The 23,657-nt window shown below is 37.7% G+C and overlaps 1 long non-coding RNA gene across 1 annotated transcript in view; it reads left to right on the forward strand.

Moving 5' to 3' along the window:
- Positions 1-7,391: 7,391 nt before the first annotated feature.
- LOC108530441 (uncharacterized) overlaps positions 7,392-23,657 on the forward strand; it is a 122,901-nt gene continuing 106,635 nt past the window's right edge. The window contains exon 1 of the long non-coding RNA XR_001885829.1: positions 7,392-7,468. This is a non-coding gene — a long non-coding RNA (uncharacterized LOC108530441). The remainder of the gene's footprint in view (positions 7,469-23,657) is intronic.

Below are 23,657 nucleotides of genomic sequence, written 5' to 3' on the forward strand. Positions count from 1 at the left end.
TGGAGGGAGCTGAGGTCAGACAGGATGGTACCAAATCATGTGAAAGCAAAGTTTTTAAGAATATATTCTGAAAGTAATCAGGAGCTCTTGACTCTTTAAGCAGGTCTGGGACATGATTAGATTTAGGTTCTAGAGAGATCAACCTGGAACTAAGAGGAGAGTAGATTGCAGAAGAGTGAAACTAAGCATGGATGGGAAGGCTATTATAGTGATCCAGTTTAAATAGTTTGAAGATTTGAACTCTGCATTGGTTTTGAGCTAGAAGGAGGGAATGGATCCACAAGAAATATAGTGCACATGCATTGAGCAAGTTGGCAGGGTTTAGGGACTACTAGAATGTGCCACTGGAAAATCCTAAATTATCTCCCCATGGAACACTGCTGCCTGAAGTACACACAACATTTTCTTCTACAGTAGCACAGATGCATCTGCCTATTTGTCCAGCTGCTTGCCGTTGGAAGAAGCTAAGTCCACATCGAGAGAAACATGACTATTTTTCTGCTGCTAAGTCATTTATAGGTACATGGCAGTGGAGAGGGAATTTAATTGTGCTATTTTCTAAATCTTTCGGTGTTTATTGAGAGATCTTTAACTTCTTGGGGAGAAGTTGGAATCATCTAGTAGATTCTTTACTTATTTTACAGATCAAGAAACTGAATCCAGACATAGGCAAGTGATCTATCTAACAATCAGAGTGTGCAAAGCACTAGATCCAGGACTCAAACTCAGGTTTTTACACTCTCAGCCCATTTCACTCTAGTGTTACTCTCCTTGATATAATGCCTTCCTGTGGAATGTAAGCAGACATCACCAACAGTTAAGGAATGAGTATTAATTTTGTCTATCTTCATCAACACAGAGATAAATACACTATTTAATTTCCCATTTAATGATTAAATGTCAGTTGAAGGTCAATCAAATAGAGCTAAAATATCCTAAAATACATATGCAAATCAATAGTAAAAATATTAGTTGATTTATGAAAGTCTACATACACAGACCTACAGAAGCACATTGCTGGAGTAAAGTCAGGCAAAATGATTTTTTCTTAATTTTTATTATAAATTCCTGGGGACTTGTTCAAAAAATGATGAGCTACAGAGTACGAATTAGAATTAGCCCAGGGATGATTCCACATGAATAGAAAATGTTAATTCCCCCAAATTTAAGGTATAAGTAGCAACACAAATATTACTAAAACACTTCAAGATTAAAATCCTCTACCCTTTACAATGACTCAGCACTTACTCTTTTTGCTTGGGAACCAAATATTATACAGAATATAATTCTAAATTATTGATACCTATCTTTCTAAAGGCCACTTAAAAATCGTCTGGATGTTATTGTTCACATTTTACTAAAATCTTTAAAGCGTATTTAGAAACTATTTTAGAATATCTTGATTGAAATCATGATTATGAATATAAAATCACAGATATTAGACCTGGACATGTTCCTAAATATGATGTACTATTTGTGGTTCCCAATGTGATGAAATACATATAGCGAGGTCATGAGAACTTCCAGTAGGATGGGAAGAATGAATGCAAACCTACTGGGGGCTTGAGTCTGAAGGTGGAGTTATTTATCTTATCCTTGAGGCAAAGAATATTTAAAGTAGAAGGAAGTTTTACAAATGGGCCAGCTTGTAGAAGCAGAGAGTAGAACTGTGGTTGCCAGGGGGTGGGGGATGGAGAAAATGGAGGGGGGATTTTAGTCAGATGGTATAAACTTTCAGTTATCAAATGAACGACTTCTGGGGATCTCATGTACAGGTAATGAATATGTTAAGTTGATTATAGTAATTATTGCATAATATATAGATATAGGAAATTATGTTGTATACCTTGAATATATTTAACCTTTATATTCCAATTAAATATTTTATAATGTTAAAAAATGCATTTTTAAATTTTCAAATAGGCCAAATGCAAAGTACAGTAACATTGCTGTCTGGGTAAAGGAAGAAAGTGATGAACTGGCATAAAAGAGATGTGAGTTCAAATTCCAGTTCTATCACTGCCCTGGGTTCTGGCTCTCAGTCTGTTGTCATTTTTCTCCGTTTGCTTCCGTCACCTAACGTGTAAGCAGGTGACCACTCTGAATGTTCCTTTAGAGTCTGACCTATGATTGCATGATTCTTCGTTGTCAGGGTGTTACTGTAAGCAGAGATCGGAGCAGGCTGAGAGATGAGGAGCCCAATTTCACTCAGAAATATCAAACATTAAAATGCACTTTCATCTAAACTAGTATTTTATTTTAAAAAGTGACATTTAATGAGCACTACTGAGTACCAAAGATTGTGCAAAGCAGATTAAATGTTTTCGCTCATTAAATCTTTCAACTCTATGAAGTAGGTACTATTTGGTCTTAGCAACTTCTTCACATCATAGGATATTTTTGTCATGTATCTAATAGGAAATTTAAGCAGCCTTGCTAGTGTTACTGTAAGCAGGATGTGAATCCAAGACAGCTATCTGAAAACATTACCAGAGCATCTCTTTTGACTAGAGAGAGCTCATTGGCCTTGCATGTGCCTGTCATGACCAATGACGTGCCCTCCTGCCCTGAGTTACCAGTATCGCTAGGCTGGCAACGAGTCTTAGGAAGTTTACATCATCTCTATATTTTTGAAGTTACTAAATGTGAAAAATATCATGACCTCAGTGTTCCCTTGGTGAGCCAGATTCATAGCATTACCACCACCTGCTCTTCCAAAGGTTTCCATTTAATGCAGGTTTAAAAATAAGGACTCTGAACTCTCTCTTGCTTTCTTTAGAGGAAAGGTGTAAGTCTGGTTGGAGTGTTTAAGAAATTCCAGGGTGATGCAGTGGAAAAAACAAGTCTCAGCTTTGCCACATGACCTTGCGCACGTCAACTGCCTAGGCCTTCAATTTCTCCATCTCTAAAACAGAGTGATTAAATAAGACAATTTGTTTGTAGGAAAAAGGATATGGACTGGGTTATGTGTTAGTTTATTTAAAATTCATTCAAAACTTGAAAATGAAATTGTGCAATACTTGGTAAACATGTATTGGCTAACACACTGCTTAAAATAGGTAGTTTAGAACCTTTTAACCCACCCTTCCTTCCTTCCTTCCTTCCTTCCTTCCTTCCTTCCTTCCTTCCTTCTTTCCTTCCTTCTTTTCCCATCCAGACACTACTTTAAGTGCTAGAAATGCAGTTCTGAATAAAATAGACAAGGTCTCTCTTTTCTTGGAACACATATTCTGGTGGTATAAGTAGAGGACATGAAAAGAATACAATGAAAAAATAGGTTTTAAAGTGATTGAATGCAAGTAGGGGTTTTATATTTCATAAAAGGCCGTTAAGATAGGTTTCTCTGAAGGGGAAACATTTTGCTGAGATCCCAATGCTGAACTGGGGCCAGTGTTGTTCTTAGGGGAGACTATCACAGACGGAAGATCCAGGAAGTGCAAATGGGCTGAGGAAGGCTTGCGCATGGCCTGTCCACACAACAGAAAGAAGGCTCCATGTCTGGAGCCTGGGGTACATGGAGGAGAGTGGAAGAAATGGTATTAGAAAGGTAGCACCAGCCAGGCCATGCACTGCATGTTAAGAGCTCTGATTTGTATTTAAAAGTCACTGAAGTGTTTTCAGTATAGTTATGATGCATTTCACATTTTTAAATTATTACTCTAGCTGCAATGATTTTAGGAGGTAAGAATAGAAGCAGAAAACGCATTAGCAAAATAAAAGTGTACCAGGATCCAGAAAACTGGAGTAACCAGAAGGATTATTGGAAAAAGTAGAAATTGAACTAAAATTGAATTTGAATGCCTCCAGTACCAGGCAACCCATTATCTTTTAAGGCAGATGAATCTATTTTTAAACAACTTCATCTCTCGGTCATCTCTCAGAAAGTACATGCCACAATTTATCACAGTATACAACACGTGCTCAATAAGTGTTATTTCTCCCATTCTTGCCCTGTAGTGTTCACACATCAGTCCTAGATTCATCCCTTGGGATCACACAAAATGATTTTAACCATTTAATTAAAATCCACTCAGTAAGCAGAGGCTAAACATTCTGATTTCCATTTATTTGTCTAATTGTGGACAGCTTTATATTCAGTGACAGATCAACACCATTATTTCTTTCTTTCCCATATGCCTACAATTCTTATTAGACACATGCTAGAATTGTGTTATGATGAAAACATTATTCTTCTTTGACTATATATACATAGTGAAAAGAGGTCAGGTGTTGGGGACTTAGGGAGGTTCAACTTTTATCAATTTTCAAGTCCTTCTGGTCTCTTGAGGAAGAAGTACGTTCCTTAAGTGAAACCAAGTGGGTTGGCCTTAAACAACTTTAGTCACAGTGACCAGAAGACAGTTTGTGCAAGGTGAAAGAAGGCATAGTTCTGACCTTAAGGGGCTGACTGAGCTCTGGAAAGCAAGGGAGCCAGGCAAGAGGTATATAAAGTTGTCCTGGGGCCATACAGCTGAAATTAAGACAGCTTGGGAGACCAGGTGTACGATGGCTCAGACCTACAATTTTGGAGATAATTAACTAATAGAGTGTTAGAATTATTATAGAATAATAATTATTATAGAATATTAGAATCAAATTATTCCCATATTCATACTATGTAAGCTAGGTACTTTTTTGCTTATTATCGTTTGTTCTCTTCAGTTCACATTTATGTTCGTAAAGCAATTTTGAACGATTCTATCTTATATCAGTTGCTTTCAAGGAAACCAAGATACGGTGTACGGAACCACATTTAACCTAGAACATCAAAGGGAAAGCACCTCATCTCTGTGTTGTGGCATTATGGGGGAAGAATCAGCCAAATTCTTAAAGGGCATGGTTGGACTCAAGCAGAGAGAATTTAGTGATCCTTTCCTTTTTTTTTTTTTTTTTTCCAGTTAAACGTTCTGCTTTGATTCTTACACCCCTTACGTTTTGTTTTAAATAAAAGAAGACATTTTCCTTGCATCATCACCACCTTGATCCCTCCTCTAAACAGATGCTCGGGTTGAGTTGTTTTCAAAATGTGGTTATCAGGCCAGAGGCATCAGCAACATCTTGAAATTGCTAGAAAGGCAAATTCTTAGCCCCCAGACAGACTTAAATGTGGCATACTTGGGATAGGTCTGAGCAACTTCCGTTTAACAGGTCCCTCCAGATGATTCAGTTGCATGCTAAAGTTTAAAAATCTCTGATCAAATTGGTCTTAAAATGAATAACTGAGAGAATCCCCACAATTTACCTGTGAGGTAGAGCAGTAATTCCTGCTGCCTGCAGTGAGCTGGAGGTGGACCTAGGATTAGAATCAGTTCTCTTGAATTCCAGGCCATGGCTCTTTCCAATGCAAATGCTCTCAACCTCAGAGCTTATAAAGAACTACAGTCTAAAGGTTACTTGAAACATTATCATTCTTTTAGTTTTGTAGGTTTACCAAGCTGCAAAAAAAAAAGAGTAATTTTATATTTAGAATTATAAATTAAGAGGGTAAACAGAGATGTGCACAGCCATGTGGATATGTAGATATTTATTGAAATATCATTTATGACAGAATTTTTGAAAATAAAAAACTGAGAACTTAAATGATCAACAGCTAAAAAAAAATAAATAATTTTATAATATATCCAAATATCTGATATGTGGAGGCATTAAAAGTCATGTTTTCAAATGATTTGTGGTTATACAGAAAAAAATATACTTGGTATGAAAGTACAAGAGCATAATATAAAACTGTATATGTATAAAAATCCTTATGTTTTAAACAAATGTGGCTAGAGATTATATTTGTAGAAAATACAAATATCAAAAATGGAAAAGAATATACCAACATTGTAAAGATAATTATCACTGAGTAATAGTTTAATGGTGACTTTTTTTCTTGCTTGTCTTTCTTATTCAACATTTCTTTAACTACTTAATTTTTTGAACTTCATTATCCATGAGTGTTCCATCAAGCATACCAATGCCACTTTCTTATTTCAATATTAGCGTTCAACTTCTGGATAAACCAACTTCTCGATTTTCTCGTGTCCTTTATTCTCATCTGGGCTATCAATCCATGAGTGTGAAGTGAACTATAAGTGTAAAGAACTCTGATAATATTATGAACCATTATTAAATATGATTACCAGCTATGAAGTTTCTTATTTCGTGTCATATGTATCAGCAATATTAAATACCACAAGAGAGGAAGTTGGAACTTTATTTTTCACAGAAGAAATCCCAAGTTGCTGTGTTTTTGCATATTTATTCTTCATTTATGCAACAGTGACAGGCAACTATTTTAGGAATTATCAAGAACTTTCCTCTTATTATTCCCTAATCTATCCTCTTTTCTTTCAACATGGCTTAGTCAAAGTTAAGAGAAATGTTTTGCTTTTATGACTTGCAAGAAATACTATGCAAAAACTTGTTAAACATTAAATGGATAAGAATTAGAATGACAATAAATGTTTTCATCAGGATAAATGCTAATGCCTCTAGGTACACCTCATCTATGCACTTATATTCCTCACTAAAGGGAGAGAGAAAAGGGGAACAAGAGAAAAATAACTGTAGTTTATTGTGAATAAGTGCATTAATTAATTCCAAAAATATTTACTGAGTGCATATTCTGTGTGAGGCACTGTGCTGAGCATCACTGTGTAAGCACATCATGAAGTTCATAGTTTAATGGAGCTCATGAAACATTATTAGACATAGACATCAGAACTCAAAGCTAAAAAAGAGAGTAGACCAGAAGAGACGTAAAAGGTCAATAATGATGAGCATTCAGAAGAGGAATGTGTATTTCCAATGAAACTAGAAGTTTGGAAGTGTTGAGGAGATGATGAATAGGAGATCCTTCCAAAGGGAGCATAAGCAGGAACTTCAGGGTGGCAAATGATGGCATAGACATGAAAACACAAGTAGTATTCTTTCCCTAGAGCATATATCCTCACTGACATGCTACTTTGAAGTTTGTTCGCTTAGAACAGCAAATAGGAAGCCCTCAGTTAAAGGTAACTCATGATATCACACTTGGAGTAAATCAATTTGGGGAAGAAGAGGAATGAATATAGCCTGGCTGCCCTGAGGACTGCTTCTGCCCAAATACACATTTCCCAAAACTCCAAACTGACTAACCAAACAAAAATTCCAGCTCAAGAAATCTTGAACATAATGTGTTTTTAGAGTAAGTTATGTTGAAGGGGTCATAGATGGTTGTCTATCATACACTAAATATGTCCACCCTACACTAAACTTCTCAGAAACTTTCTTACTCTTCATCTTTTTTTCCTTCACCTTCCCCTTCTTCTTGTGATGTGGCTCATCCTTTCCATAAGAGTGAGTATGGAATGCAGTTGACTTTCCCCTCCAGGACACTTTGGTACATAAAATTATTTGTCTTCTGTAGGAAAGAAGCAGACGGAGAGGTAGAAAAGGGAAATGGAGACCTTACCCAAGATCAAGAAGCTGTGAAATGACAGAGGTAAGATTTTATTCAGCCATGCTCTATGGCATAGGCAATATTCTGTACTACCTGATACTAATGTGCCTACCTGATTTTGGGAACCCTTCAGGGCATACCTGGAGGTCAGTATTTATTTCATTAGGAAATCTTACCAACTTATTTTAATGGCAAAGCAGGCAACTTAGCTATGGTTGTTGTGAAGTACACAACAAAAGTTTCTCGTAAGATGTGTTAGGCAGGGACTCAAGGACTTACATTTTGTTACTCTCATTGAATCCTCCCATCTGGAAAGTGGTAGGACTGAGACCCTAGCCCACCACTATCTTATTCCAGAAGCTTTTTTTTTTTTTTTCTTTTGGCATAACAGCAGTCTGCCTAGTGAATCAAAAGAGGTTAGTGTTGAAGGAGCTAAATGAGGACTAAGAGTTTGGGGATGGAGAATTTAACAGAAAAATGCTGTGATGAAGAAAGGAATCTAAAGATTTGGTTTTGTTTAAGTTATTGAATACGGATAGGTGATAATATGTGACGTTCCAAAAAACAGTAATAAAGAAGGAAAGGTAATACAGGAGTCTAGCAAAAGACCTGAGACACAAAGTTCTGATGGCTTTTCCAGGAGATTTGATGCCAAAGAGATTTTTGGTTTGGCAGGACAGTGGCTGCGAGGAATGATTTATCACTACTGCTTTAAGATAGGAAAGGTGGGGTCTTTTTTTGTAAGCCATGGGAAGAATTAAGCCCCTCTGAGCCAGTGGTCCCAGTTTTGTCTGTAAATTAGAATCACTTGGGGAAATTTAAAAACACAAATGCCCAGCCCTACCTCAAATTTTCTTGTGATAGACTTGAGGTGAAACTTCACTAGTGGTAGCTTCAGTGGTTTGCCAAAGGTCCCAGGTGATTCTAATGTGCAGTCAGAATCAAGAATCCTGCTCTAAAGGGATTAAGAATCAAAAGAAAGTGGAAATGATCATGAAAGAGTCAAATATTAATGAGCAAAATAACCAGTAATTTTCTTATCTTTGTAGGAAATTTTATATATAGCAAATATATCTATGTAAACCAGAAATACTCATTTTTTAATTTCTATTTTAGTAGTATTCCTGATGTTAAAATTTGCTTAAAAGAGAATGTAAAAAAACAGCAGATGCTTTTGGGTAACTGTATACAGGTGAAGTGTTTTTTTCTATTTCTTCATATGTTTTGTTTCTTTCAAAAACACACTTTGTGCTAATTCTATCATCAGACTATACAAATAAGACACAAAGCAAAATCCGCATATTGAACCATTATATATATAATATAGAAATATATACCTATAATTACATAATTTGAGAGTTGTTCATATAAGAAAAGATCATTTAAACATAGTAACTGTTCAGACTTTTAAAATTAATTATTGACTTTAAATATCACTCACCTTATCAAATAAAAAATGCATTCACATGGTCACCAAATGCTAGTGACCACTGCACAATTTTTATTTATTTTTTCACTCACTACAATGCCTGTAGGCAGGTGCTTTCATCAACTCCCTCTTATAAGTGAGGAAATAAAAGGATAGGGGACTTAAATGCCCAGGATCAAGAGGCTGTGAAATGGCAGAGGTGAGATTTTATTCAGTCTTGCACTTTGGCATAGGCAATATTCTGTACTCTGTGATATTAATGTGCCTACTTGATTTAGGAACCCTTCAGAAAACACATGGAGGTCAGTACTCATTTCATCTGGAAATCTTGCCTACTTAATGTTAAGGCAGACACCTAAGCTGTAGTTGATGCCAGCTACACAGCAAAACTTCTACCTGAAAGAATGAATGATAAAAGAAATTCAACAGCCACTGTGGAGAACAGTATGGAGGCTCCTCAAAAAACTGAAAATTAAACTCCTGTACGATCCAGTAATTCCACTGCTACGTATTTACCCCAAAGAAAGAAAATCAGTACAATGAAGAGATATACTCCCATGTTTATTGCAGCACTATTCACAATAGCCAAGATTTGGAATCAAGTGTCCATCAACAGATGAATGAATAAAGAAAATGTAGTACATACAGACAATGGGATAGTATCCAACCATAAAATATAAAATCCAGACATTCGCAACAACACAGATGGAAATGGAGGGCATTATGTTAAGTGGAATAAGCCAGGCACAGAAAGACAAATGTTACATGTCCCCACTCATGTGGGAGCTAAATTTAAAACAATTGAACTCATAAAGATAAAGGGCAGAATGATGGTCACCAGAGACTGGGAAGGTTAGTGGGCAGGGAGGGGAAAGTGGGGATTGTGAATGGGTGCAAAAATATGGCTAGATAGAATGACTAAGATTTAGTGTCTGATAGTACAATGGGGTGACTATGGTCAACAATAATTTATTGTGTATTTTAAAATAACTAAAAGAGTAGAATTGAAATGTTCTCAACACATAGAAATTATAAATGCTTGAGGTAATGGATACCTCAATTACCCTGATGTAATAATTATACATTGCATGTGTGTATCAAAATATCACATATACCCAATAAATACATGCATGTAATATGTACCCATAAAATTTTTAAAAAATCAATGGCAGGTTTCTTATCACAGTGACATGAGTTACTTTCATAAACTCAGTAAAAAGTTTTAAAAATAACTTCGAATCTACAATAGTTGCTGAATCTTAAACTTGTCACACATTGAATATTAAGTGCAGAGAGTTAAGAGCTATTTTCCACTTAAGTAACAACAATTCGAGGAAGTGGTGGTTATCAGTCATCATTAGCCTTCACTTTAGTTTAATAGCCATTTAGTAACAACAGAGATAAATTTTATAGGTGCTAATTGACCCTGCAAGAAACCTTTGAAGCTCTCCCACTAGCTTAGGACTTTTTCTTTGAAGCCTTGTTTTAACTAAAGTGCCCCAGTAAAAACCTGGGAAAAATATACTTTAGAGAAAAAGATGCAGCTACAAAACCTTTGCACTGTATGAATAATTGTAAAACTATGGTTTAGTGACTGTGAGCAAAACAAACCTGACCAGTACTTGACCACAAAGGACTCCCCGAGTTACTCTAAAAGTTTTTTGAGGAAGTACTTAAGAAGATTTTGAATTTGTTATCAGTCTATTCTCTAGCATTAGGAAGAGAGGAGAAAACAGCCTACATATTTACAGCACGATACAGTTTTCGTAACTCATTTGATCCACATAAAAACCTTATATGACCTGAAGATCAAATAGGTAAAATAACTCACCCAAGGTCACCCTGCCAATGAATAGAAAAATTGGAATTCAATTAAGAGAACTAGAGCAAGGTTCCTTTCACTACACCGTAGCTGCCTTGCATATTCACTGTATTGTTGAGTTAGAGAAGTTGAATTAGGACAAGTAAGGAAATGAGGTACAAGTCTAGACGTGGAAGACCTAACATGAAAGTGAGGAGATGTTTTAAAAGTACACTAGTCCTAAGCATTTACATTCTAGTTAAACTCCAGGTTGACTAATATCCAAGAAAAAGCCAGGCCTAATGAGAACAAAATAAAATCATAGGCAAGAATCTTTATTTTGACCCAGGAATTATTCCAAACTTGTTTCCCACCCATTTGCTTCCACCTTCTTTCTTGACTGGCTGTCCATGGTCTTTATGTTATTTAGAAGTTGTGAATTTGGGAGATAGCAAAAAAAAAAAAAAAAAAAAAAAAAGGAAGAAAAAGAAAGAAAGAGCAGTCTTCTAGAGGAAAACAGAGTGGGCTGGTTGGAAGATGACACCTTGGAATGGAATGGTGCAGAATTGACTTTGCCAAGAAGGAGAGAAATGACTTCATTTCATCATAACTATGCTTGAAAGAATGGAGTAGATGACCCCTTACAGGCACTTCCACTTGCCAGATTTCATATGCAAAATTACTCCTTTTTAATCCCTCAGAACACTGGAAAGGTTTCAAAAGACAAGTAATCTTAGCACATTCTGTCCTTTGAGAACCGTAGATGAAAGGGGCACATAAATTTCTGTTACTAGTTACATGCAGTAATTTTAGTTGGATTTCCTTGCTGCATCTCCCTTTTTGTAGTATTTCTCAGGGAGTATGCATATGTGTGAGAGAGAGTGTGTGTGTGTGTGTGTCTATACGTGTGTGTGTGTCTGTGTGTGTCTAAGTGGTTTTGACCTTAGGATTCTCTTTGATTTATAGGCAGCTCAGCTCTGTAAGTTATGCTGGGATGGTTTCAGAGTCTGTTTGTTCTGGCATCCCAATAAAGCTTTGCTTCCCATGGCAACTCCAGCCTACGAAGCAAGGCCTCAGGGAAAATACAGCTTTCATTGCCAGAATGAGGCAATAGCACTTTTGGGGTGCTATTTTGTTGGGTGGTGTGTTAATTCTTAAGCAGCTCCACTCATGGAAGACTGAAAAAACTTGACAGTCTGAATATTGCCACAGAAAGCAGCAATCTCAGTTTCTCTCAAACAAGTTAATTGATTCCATGAGACTTTATTTAATTTGGGGTTTTTCAGGCACTGTCTGCACAGTAGCGAGATTGTGGGACATGACCTTAATGAGTGGTTCCAACATATGCATGTTCCCTTCTAAACAGCCTTCCCCTTTATAGTCTCAACTTCAAAGTTTAACCTTAAGGTCAATTTTTGACTCTCACTGATGCTCTTCCCTGCTTGTTTTCAAAACGAACCTGTGTTTCTCAGCCTTGGGTGTACATCAGAATTACCCAGGGAGCTTCCAGTAAATACCAATGCCCAGACCCTACCATTAGAGATTCTAATTTAGTGGTGGCCACTACAAAATATTGGGATATCAATATTTTTCAAAGGTCCCCAGGATATTTTAATGTGCAGCCGGTGTTAAGCACCATTGATCTGGTTCATTTCCTTTGAGGTCCTGAGAAGGGAAGTAACTTAGTTAAGGTCATTAAGCAAATAGGTTTATTTTGGACCACACATGTTGACTTGTGGTTGATTAAAATGCCTATGTGTAGTTAATTGTTCTCTGTTATTATCTACATAACGTTCATGCTATTTACATTGTAAATCAGGTAGTCCGTGGTAGTTGAGTCCCAAAATACAAAGTGTTGACTTCCATTGCATGTTATACCCACCAGAATCTGCCAGTTGCTGTTAGGAGTGTGAGTATGGCTAGGAGAGGAGAAAAAACGGTGCCAAGGTAGCAGACCACACTGCATTTCCTGACAACATGCCTTCTGTATTGGAAAGCTGACTTATTTCAGTGGTAAACAGAGCTCCTGGGTATTTAATGAAATTATTCTCAGTATGGCCTGGTGATGAAGATGCTCTAGTGGGCTCTGTATACTTCTGACCTCACTTCTGTATTGTTCAGGTAGGTCTAAGTGTGTCACAGAGTGTGAGACTTTGGCAGCATTGTAAGCCAACTAGTTCATGATTACGCCAGTCTTGTGCCAAGAGCTCTCAGCTTATCAGTGTGTTTGTGGTCGAAGTCCAAAAATAAGTACACATTTATTTTCTGTTGTTGCTTCTGTGTGATATTTGCTAAGAAATAAAATCATTTTCAGTAATGATTTTTTCGTAACTTTTAACGTATTTTACATATTATGTATATTACATAAATGCAATTTTCTATTAAAAGGTTTATTTCAACACCATAACACAATGTCTAAATGTATGTTCTTATTTGTTTACCTTTGATTTTTTCTTTTACTACAAAAATTAATCATTTAGCTAAAATTACTGTTAATGTAATATGAATAAATTTAATTTAGATAAATTTGGTTTAAATTAAGAATGTATAAGATTGATTTTATAAAGCTACACACACACACTCACACACGTGAATAAGAATGTAGCTTTCTGGAACTATAATTGTGTTCATATGAAGAATGCTACTTATAGCTGCCCAGCGACTTTGCTTCTAAAGGGAAACAGATTCAGAAGCAGAAGTTTCAAAAAGAGAGAATTTACATTAACAACTTGGCTTCTTATTGCCTCCATCAATACTGTTTCCCTCCCCTCAACAAACAGACAACTTCACCGAAAAAGGAGGGAACTCCCTAGAACTTCTACTCTTCCAGCCAGTGCCCCCAAGTCTCTTTGCCCCAATCTTTTGCCTTCTATGTCCAAATGACCCGCATATTTCCACATACAAAGATATAAACATTTAGAGAGTTATACTGGATTTCTCTCACTGAATGGAAAAGCTAGAAGGTCTCTTAGAGAAAGTATAATGTAAGATCTCTGGGCCGGGTGCAGTGACTCACGCCTGTAATCCCAGCATTTGGGGAGGCTGAGGAGGGCAGATCACCTGAGGTCAGGAGTTCAAGACCAGCCTGACCAACACAGTGAAACCCTGTCTCTACTAAAAATATAAAAATTAGCTGGCCATGGTGACGGATGCCTGAGGCTGAGGCAGAAGACTCACCTGAACCCAGGAGGCAGAGGTTGCAGTTAGCTGAAACCATACCATTGCATTCCAGCCTGGGCAATAAGAGTGAAACTCTGTCTCAAAAAAAAAAAAAAAAAAAAAAAAAAAATCTATGTACTTTGCCTACCCTTCCCTACCCTACCATCTGTTCTCATTTCACAGATGAAATGTCTGAGGCTCAGGGAAGTTAAGTGACTTGCCCATACTCAAGCTGGGTGAAAACCTAGGGCTCAAATATTCTCAGGAGTTCTATTTCTCTGCTTTATAAAATGAAATTATTATAATAAACAGTTAGCTAAATGTTAATGTAATAGCTCCAATGTGCTCTTCAGGATTGTTTTATGTGTATAATACATGTACATTAATCCTGTGTACATAATTCACTTGTTTAACTCTTGGTTATCCATACTCACAGAAGCAACACTCCTTTTGATAGGCATCAGTTGTTGAGTAGAACACCAAAGATCTTTGGAGCTTGAAGGCACACTTGGTATCACTACTCCAACACACCTATTAGCCGGGAAACATAGACCTAAAGAAGGCATGCAAATTCTCAAAATCACTCAGATGTTAAGGAAGCTTCTAGAATATAAGCAATTAATCTTGTTTTATCTTAGGCTTAATATTTTCAGAATTCCATGATAAATAGTGTGAAAATTGTGACTACCAAGTATGTCACAAGAGAAAAAGAGAAAGCTTCTAACAAAAGTCCAGAAGTGTGACTTGAGTTCTCTCAGTGATCTCAGACAAACATCTCTTGGCTTGTCAACTCCACCAACTGTCAAATGGGGCAACAGAGTAGAAGACCTTTACAGTTCTGCTTTTTTCTGAAAACCTTTCTTTTCAATGAAACTGGCAGCTTTGAGAACCAGTCAGTTGACTGTGATTACTGAATGATGGGAGAGAAAACTCTATATTAAGCCATGCTCCACTGCAGAAGTATTTTTTCCAGGTTAAGAGGTGCTATGGAGCAATGCAACTGGAGCACTGATGTAGTTACTAATGCCCATGGAAGTGTGCAGGCTTTCCCTTTTGAGTCTCTAGAGAGAGGATATGTGAGTCTCAAAAGTACAAAAAGGGGAAGCTGGGCACAGTAGCTTATGCTTGTAATCCCAGCACTTTGGGAGGCTGAGGCAGGAGAGTTGCTTGAACCTAGGAAGCAGAGGTTGCAGTGAGCCCTGATCACACCACTGCACTCCAGCCTGGGAGACAAGAGTGAAACTGTCTCAAAAAAAAAAGTACAAGAAGGGGAAAAAAAGAACAAGAACAAGAGAAGCTCTTGAGGTTAAAGCATCTTACACTTCATACATATAATTCTTTTTTGGTGAATATTTTATTTTCCTAAAAAGTAAGGGCATCTTAGAAGAGGCCTCTTTGTGAATAGTCTCTTTAGAGGAAAGGGGGTAAATAAAAGCACAAAGTCTCCAAATTACAAATAATCTGGAGACCATGCTCTCACAAGCTCAATTTATCAAGAGCAATGAGGAAATACTTCCTAATCTTTAACCCAGGGTGATTTAGTCCCAGAGCTCTTGAGAAAGTAAGGTGGGTGTAACCTAGTCTAAGTGACTCGTTCTTCATGGGGTTTAAAATGGCTCAGGAGAGAAAGTGCAGACGATAGCAACCTCACCTGTGGTGACTTAGCTGTCTCAGAGCTTACACATTCTAATGAATGCTCTGGAAGGAAAAGGCCCCAGGTGATCTGCAAAGTAGCTTTTAGGATCAAAATATTCCTACCATGCTGCTGGTTATACTTTCCGACACAGATAAAAAGTGCACTTGTAACACTGAATGCAAATAGCCTACTCTTGCATTAGGTCCCTTTCATCAGAGCCAGTGGTCCCATCAATTTGAGAAATTTCATTTTTGGTATCCTGAATAGTGAGGATAAAAAAAAATCGGTGTTTTTTGCTCCCAAGGGCTGGAAGAGTTTTTCACCCAACAGCCAAATTTGTCTTTCTATTGTAGATGACAGGGTGAGTGTAGGTGTTTGTTTTACATTAGGATGACAAGCTGTGCATACCTTTCTGGGGCGAGGTCTGGGTGTACTGGGGTGTGTCCCAGAGGAAATCAATGTTCAGAGCTTTATTTTGTGTGTGTGAGCTTTTTAGTTTAATTATACCCATGCTGCTAACTTGCTTTTTATTATTACTCTTATTCACTTTAATATTCCCTTCCCTTGGCTAAGCATAAAGAGAAGGTTCGTTTATTATTTGAACAGCTTTACATTTATGATGCCCCATTAGTTTGCAAAGCTGGAGACTTCACTGTGAAAGCGCTGTAATAATACTCAGGGAAGATGAGCTCTAATCCTGCTTCTAGCTTGGGGCACAGGAGCTTTGAAATTGCTCAGAATTTAAAGGCACTTCACTGACATGAGAGAGGAAAGGGATAAAACAGGGCAGAAGGGAGGAACTGGGGATCATAGGAATAAGATTGACAGTACATATGTCTCTGTTCAGTTTTAAATTTTGGTAAGTAGAATAACAGATTATACATTGACATTTTGAGAACAGCAGCTGTCAAAACTGTCAGTCAAAAGGAGATTGATTCCATTCAATTATTTGTTGAACCAAGAAGTTTAGAGATGGGAAAGAACTATGAGGCCATGCAACTCATTTAAAGTCCCTCTGCTTTGGCAAATTTATTTAAGATCAGCATCTGAGGGCAAAATAAACGTTTATTATTATTTCATGTTGACACAATAGCAAAGATAAAGAAGAACAATATTATATTAGGCCATTCTCTCATTGCTGTAAAGAAATACCTGAGACTGGGTCATTTATTTTAAAACGTGGGGGTGGGTGTTTAATTGGCTGAAGGTTCTGCAGGCTGAACAGGAAGCATAGCGGCATCTACTTCTGGGGGAAGACCTGGGAAGCTTCCCATGATGGTGGATGGGGAAGGGAGAGTAGAATAGGCATGTCACATGGCCAGAGCAGGAGCATGAGAGAGCAAGGGGGGAGGTACTACACACTTTTAAATTACTAGATCTTATGAGAACTCAATCGCTATCACAAGGACAGTACTAAGGGGGATGGTGCTAAACTATTCATGAGAAATCCACCTCCATGATCCAGTCACTTCCCACTATGCCCTACCTCCATCATGGGGGATTACATTTCAATATGAGATTTGGGCAGGCACACACATCAAAACTGCACTAAGCATCCATGTATTTATTCAACAGTCTTTCATCCCACCCCCACTGATTGTGGACCAAGCCATGATCTATGTTCTGATGATACATAGATGTGATAAGTGCTAAACACTGGTAATTTATAATTGGTAAAACTCAATTCCTGTCCTCAAGGAGTGCACCATCTTTTATGGTAGTCAGCTGTGAGCCAATAATGCAAATGTCCTGTAATGAGTGAATTCACTCAAAAGGTGTGTACCAGCGACTGACGTGGAAACCAGTAGCTAGTATTATGCTTACACTTTACCTGAAGGCTGCAAGGCACAAATAGGTACACTTCCAGGATCATTAAGTAAATGGAAGAACAGCCCTGAGTTCCATGTCTGCTGATTCTTCACTTTTGTTGACTGTGTTTTCAAAATGTGAGCTGCAAAATGAAAATATAAGTGCCTTCTATTTTGGGCAAGAGAGAGATTACACTACACAGTCTCAAATATTGATTCCTATAGTTTTGTAGCCTGTACCTCAACTCTTCTGCCACTAAAATAGAGAATGCTAATGCTGACTTTCTTCACAAAGCATGCAGATGAACTAATATGTGTTTTGAAGAGCCTAAAATATCTTTAAAATTCTCTGAAAAGATGTAATTTATCTTTTATTTTTTTGAGAAGGAGTCTTTCTTTGTTGCCCAAGCAGGAGTTCAATGGCACGATCTTGGCTCACTGCAACCTCTGCCTCCTGGACTCAAGAGATTCTCCTTCCTCAGACTCCTGAGTAGCTAGGACTACAGGCGTGCACCACCACACCTGGCTAATTTTTGTATTTTTAGTAGAGACAGGGTTTCACCATGTTGGCCAGGCTGGTCTCAAACTCATGACCTCAAATGATCTGTTCACCTTGGCCTTCCAAAGTGCTGGGATTACAGGTGTGAGCCACCTGGCCCAGCCTGAAAAGATGCAGTTTATCATCTTAATAACGGGACGAATTCAGAATTGTAGAGCTGGAAGGCCTTTAGAGAACTTTTAGTCCAACTTTAGTCCTCAAATTTTAGCATGTATCAGAATCACCTGAAGAGTGTCAAGAGCAGATTTCATGGCCCTTCCCCAGCGTTTCTGATTCAGTAAGTAAATGGTGGGGCATGGGAATTTGCATTTCTAACAAGTTTCCAGGTGATGCTGATGCTGCTGGTCTGAAAACCATACTTTGAGAACTACTGATCTTGTCCATCCCCTTTAGTGTAAAGATGAGATCACTGAGCAAACACTGCCTTTCCTGCCAACCCACCCCAAATAAACACAATCTAATTAAAGACTGTAGTTTTGCTACACAAAAATGGCTTTAAGACAAATCTCCTGACTGTTCTTTTAACCAAGTCTCAAACAAAAATACCCTTCTAAAGAGAAGAAATTGGAGCCAATATAATTTTATTTTCAACTTTAATAAAATAACTTGTGTGGCTTACTTAATTCACTCCTTCCCAATGACAGATGTCTGAAAACTGATTGGAAACTTTGAGAAATTCGTTTAATGTCTCTGTGTTTTTATTCTTTCCATCTGTAAAACGGGGTCAGCTGTATTGTGCCTCATGTGCAAATCTGTGTGCGGTGAGGTTTAGCGGGTAAGTGACTGTAAAACATGTTGCAGATGGATGTGTTATGGGGGAATGCTTAATATCAAAGTGAGATGTCATTTTCTTTCACTCTGCATCTGTAGTTTGTAAAACAAATGCTTCTAAATTCACAGTATTTTTCTCACATGTACTATTTTTTCCAGGGTGATATTTTCTCAAAGACTCATGCTGACTTAAGCTTCTGGAACCTTGTGGGCGGATCTGCTAAATTAAAGACTTGTATTTAAATTTTCTGCATAACACTTGTGGGCTGAATGCATCACAGTGACTGAGGAAAGTATAGAGTTTTCTAGTCCTGAGAGGCATGAGTAGAACTCTGTTGGTCAGAGGACCATGAATCCAGCAAAATTTTAAGCCGTTACTTTTCCAAAATGAATAAACAGATGCATCCCTGGTTAAAAAAATCTCAAACCCTGGAAAAAAATTCTCAGACACAGTAAAATATGAAGCTAGCTAGCTAGATAATGGATGGATAGATAGATGGATGATTAGATAGATAGGGATAGAAAAACAGATAAACAGTATAGAGATATACATGTGAATATACAGGTTATCAAGAGCACAGTATTTTTTTAAAGAAATTACAAGGAGAGGGAGCAAGATGGCTGACTAGATGCAGGTGGCATGTGCCTTCTCCATGGAGTGTAACCAGAATAGGGAGTAGATACATTTTGAACAGATTGTCTAGGAGAGAACACTAGGATTCACCACAGAACAGACAGGAAGACCAAAAGTAAGTAGAGATTGAGGCAGCATGACTAGCCAGGGACGGACGGAAAGTCGGAATAGAAAACAACAGTAAGAGTGAAAGCCCCAAGTCTCTGAAATGGGCTTTCATGAGCTGGATATGGGAGAAAACCTTGACCCACTGGGGCCTCAGGACTTGTATACAGAGCTGCTGAAAGATTGCACGAAACGTTGCTTCCAGAGGAGGAGCCCACATGGAATCCCACAGGCATCCAGGCATAGAAAAGCCTCAGCTAGGCACCACCTTGAAAGTCTAGATATAGGGTATCCATGAAAATGGCTGTTGTCATTGTGCTGCTCCATGGAGGGAGAAGGGAGACCAGGAGCTCATGCACCCCTGGGAGGGCTCTACCACCCTGTTGTCAAATGTTTTTGAGACGGAGACATGAGCACACTTCACTCCCCATAACTTCTTGCCCATGCTGCTTTCCTGGGAAGGACCCTACCCTCTCTGGTCCCAGGGTCACTATGCCATTTTGAGAATTTAACACTGGGCTGTGCCCCACCGTCACACTGAGTTTGGGCTGACACAGCTGCAGCTACCACCTAGCCAATGAGGAACAGGGAAACAAGGCTATCCTTTGCACATTTGGACAATATCCACTGTCCTGTAACAGGCTGCTGTGAAACTGAGACACAAGCAGACTATCCACTATCCTCTCCAGAGCTTCTTGCCTATGCTGCTTGCATGGGTGGTGCCACTCCCTGCGGGTCTGAGGTCTAAGACACCCTTTTGGGAATTTAATGTTGAGCTGTGCCCCAACCTCAGGCTGAATTTGAGTGGATATGGCTGCAGCCACCAGCCATGGAGGAACAGGGAAAGCAGGCTATTCTATGTACAACTAGGACAATACTCACTGCCTTACAACAGGCTGCTGTGAGACTGAGATGCGAGCAGATCACACTCCCCCAATCTCTTGCCTACGGTGCTTGCCTGAGAAAGGTCCCACCCTCTCTAGTCACAAGCCCACAGCTGGCGCGATTTTGAGAGATTAACACTGGGCTGTGCCCCACACTTGAGTTGAGTTTGAGGCAACATGGCTGCAGCTGTCACCCAGCCAGAAGAGGAAAAGGGGAAACCAAGTTCTCCAAAGCACACTTAGGACAATACCCATTACCCCACTACAAGTAGCTGTGGGACTGGGCACTAGCCTGCCCAACCTGTCACAGCTTCTAACAACACCAGCACAGGCTACCTGGGTTTTAGTGGGTTGCTCCATCACTACTACTATCACTCATACCACAACAGTTGCCCAGGAACTTGAGAACCTATCAAAACACCTGGCCCATGGATTCTACCACTAGCTTCTGAGCAAGCCACTTGGAGGCCCAAGAATCAGCCCTTAGGACCCATTAACATCGGAACCAGAGTGAGCTGCTATGGGACTTAAAAATGGGTACATCTCCCCACTGCTACCTCCAGAGCCCAAAGACTGGCTGGGTTGGAATTGAAGTCCCCAACTAAACTTCATTACAACATCAATTTATAATCGGACCCTAAGTCCCCAAGAAAATCAGATACCACTTGCCCTGTATAATGTTGAAGAAGTAATACAAATATCATGCTATCAAGGGCACCCAAAATAAAAGCTAAAATATCTTAACCACATATCTATATCTTTTGCAATTTCAAAAAGTTGGAACAAGTGACTGCTATCCAGATAAATGGATATCAATGGAAGGGCACAGAAAATATTAAAAAATGGGGAAATATGACACCACCAAAGGACCACAACAATTTGTTCACCAACAGGTCCCAATCAAAAAGAATTTCTAAAAATGCCAGATAAAGAATTCAAAATATTGATTTTAAAGAAGCTTAATGAGATTCAACAGAAATATGAAAACAAATACAAATAAATAATAAAATCAACTCAGTATATGAATAAACAATTATCCAAGGAGAGAGATCTTTAAAAAACGGAGCAGAAATTCTGGAAGTGAAAAATTTGTAGGAGGAAATACAAAATACATTCGAAAGCTTCAATAAAAGACTAGACTGAGCAGAAGAATCTCAAACCTTGGAGACACTGTTTTTGAAATCAACCAGTCAGACAAAAATAAGGAAAAAAATAATAGTAAAGAATGAACAAAGTATTTGAGATGTCTGGAACTATACAAAGTGATTGAACTTATGAATTACCAGTATCCACAAGGAGGAAAAGAGAGGAAAAGTTTAGAAAACCTATTTAAGGTAATAATTGATGAAAACTTCCCAAGACTACCAAGAGAGTTAGACATTCATATACAGGAGGCCTATTGATCCCTAGGCAAACACATTGCAAAAAGACTTCACTACAGTATATTATATTCAGAATATCTAAAATAAAATAAAAGAAAGAGTGTTAAAATTAGCAGGAGAAAAGCATCTAGTTCCCTATAAAGGAAATCCCCTTGGATTAATGGTGGACTTTTCAGTAGAAATTTTACAGGCCAGAAAAGAATGGAATGGCATTTTCAAAGTGAAGGAAAAAAAAAATTGTCAGGCTAGAATTTTTATCCTGCCAGAATAAGCTTCATAAATGAAGGGGAAATAAAGTATTCCCCAAATAAGAAAATGCTGAGAGAATCTGTCAACAGACTGGAACTATAGGAAATTCTCAAAGGGGTCTTACACATGGAAATGCAAGGTTGATATTCAACATAACGAAAACACATGGAAATATAAATGTGTTAGTTCATTTTCACACTACTGTAAAGAAATGCTTAAGTCTGGGTAATTTATAAGATAAAAGGTTTGATTGACTCACAGTTTTGCATGACCGCGGAGGCCTCAGGAAACTTACAATCATAATGAAAGGGGAAGCAGTCACCTTCTTCACAAGGTGGCAGGAGAGAGAAGAGTGAGCAAAAGGAGAAAAGCCCCTTATGAAACCGACAGATCTTGCAAGAACTATCACAAGAAGAGCATGGGGGAAACCATCCCTGTGATCCAATCACCTCCCACCAGGTCTCTCCCTAGACACATGGGGATTACAATTCAAGATGAAATTTGAGTGGGGACACAAAGTCTAACCATATCAATAAACCTCACAATTCTCGTAGAATGTCCACACAAAGGAGGAAGAAAAAAGAATCAAATGGGAACATGACAGAATTTCATCAAACCACAAAGACAAAAAGACACAGAAAAAGAAATCAATGAAAATGTATGAAACAACTTGAGAAGAATTAACATTATGGCAGGAAAAAAAAGTCTTGCATATCAACATTAACCTTAAATATAAATTGATTAAATACTCCACTTAAAATACACACATTGGCAGAATGAATTGAAAAACACCATCCAACAATATGGTGCCTATAACAAACTCACCTTGTTTGTAAAGACACATGTACACAGAAAGTAAAGGAATGGAAAAAAATATTCCATAGGAACAAAAACCAAGAGCAGGTAGGAATACTTCCATCAAATCAAAAACAGTTTTTTTTAATTAAAAAAATTTTAAAATACATCACATCAAAATAGTTTTAAAAAGACAAAGAAGGCCATTATACAATAATAAATGACATATATTATATATATAATCATAAAAGACAAAGGTGGTCATTATATAATCATAAAAAGATCAATTCAGTGAGAGGATATAACAATCCTAAATATATATGTACCCATATGGAAGAACCCAAATTACAAAACAAATATTACCAGATCTAAATGAAGACAGACAGCAATACAGTAATAGTGGGAAGACATTAACACCAGACTCACAGCACTAGATAGGTCATTGAGAAGGAAAATTAACAATGAAAACTGAACTTTAGAACAAATGGACTTAAAAGATGTTTATGAAAAATTCTACCTATCTTTTATCATTCTTTTATCAGAACATGGAATATTCCCCAATATAAACCATGTTAGGCAACAAAACAAGTCTTAACACATTTTTAAAAGTAATCAAAATCATATCAAGTATCTTCTCAGTCCACAGTGGGATAAAGCTAGAAATCAATACAAAGAGGAGCATTAGAAACTATACAAATACATGAGAATTAAACAGAAGGCTCCTGAATAATCACTGGGTCAAGGAAGAATTAATTTCTCCATTCATTACTTAATGTATCCATTCTAGTGGTAAAAATTTAAAATTTTTTGAAATGGATAAAAATGAAAACACAACATACCAAAATCTGTGGGATACAGCAAAAGCAATGCTAAGAGGGAAGTTCATAGTGTTAAATGCCTATGTCAAATAAGTAGAAAGATCACAAATCAACAACTTTATGTTGCACCTCAAGGAATTACAAAAACAAGAGCAAACCAAAAGTTAGCAGAAGAAAAGAAATAAAAAAAATCAGAGTAGA

Source organism: Rhinopithecus bieti, unplaced genomic scaffold (assembly GCF_001698545.2).
Source record: "Rhinopithecus bieti isolate Rb0 unplaced genomic scaffold, ASM169854v2 scaffold_5626, whole genome shotgun sequence".
Classification (NCBI taxonomy): domain Eukaryota; kingdom Metazoa; phylum Chordata; class Mammalia; order Primates; family Cercopithecidae; genus Rhinopithecus; species Rhinopithecus bieti.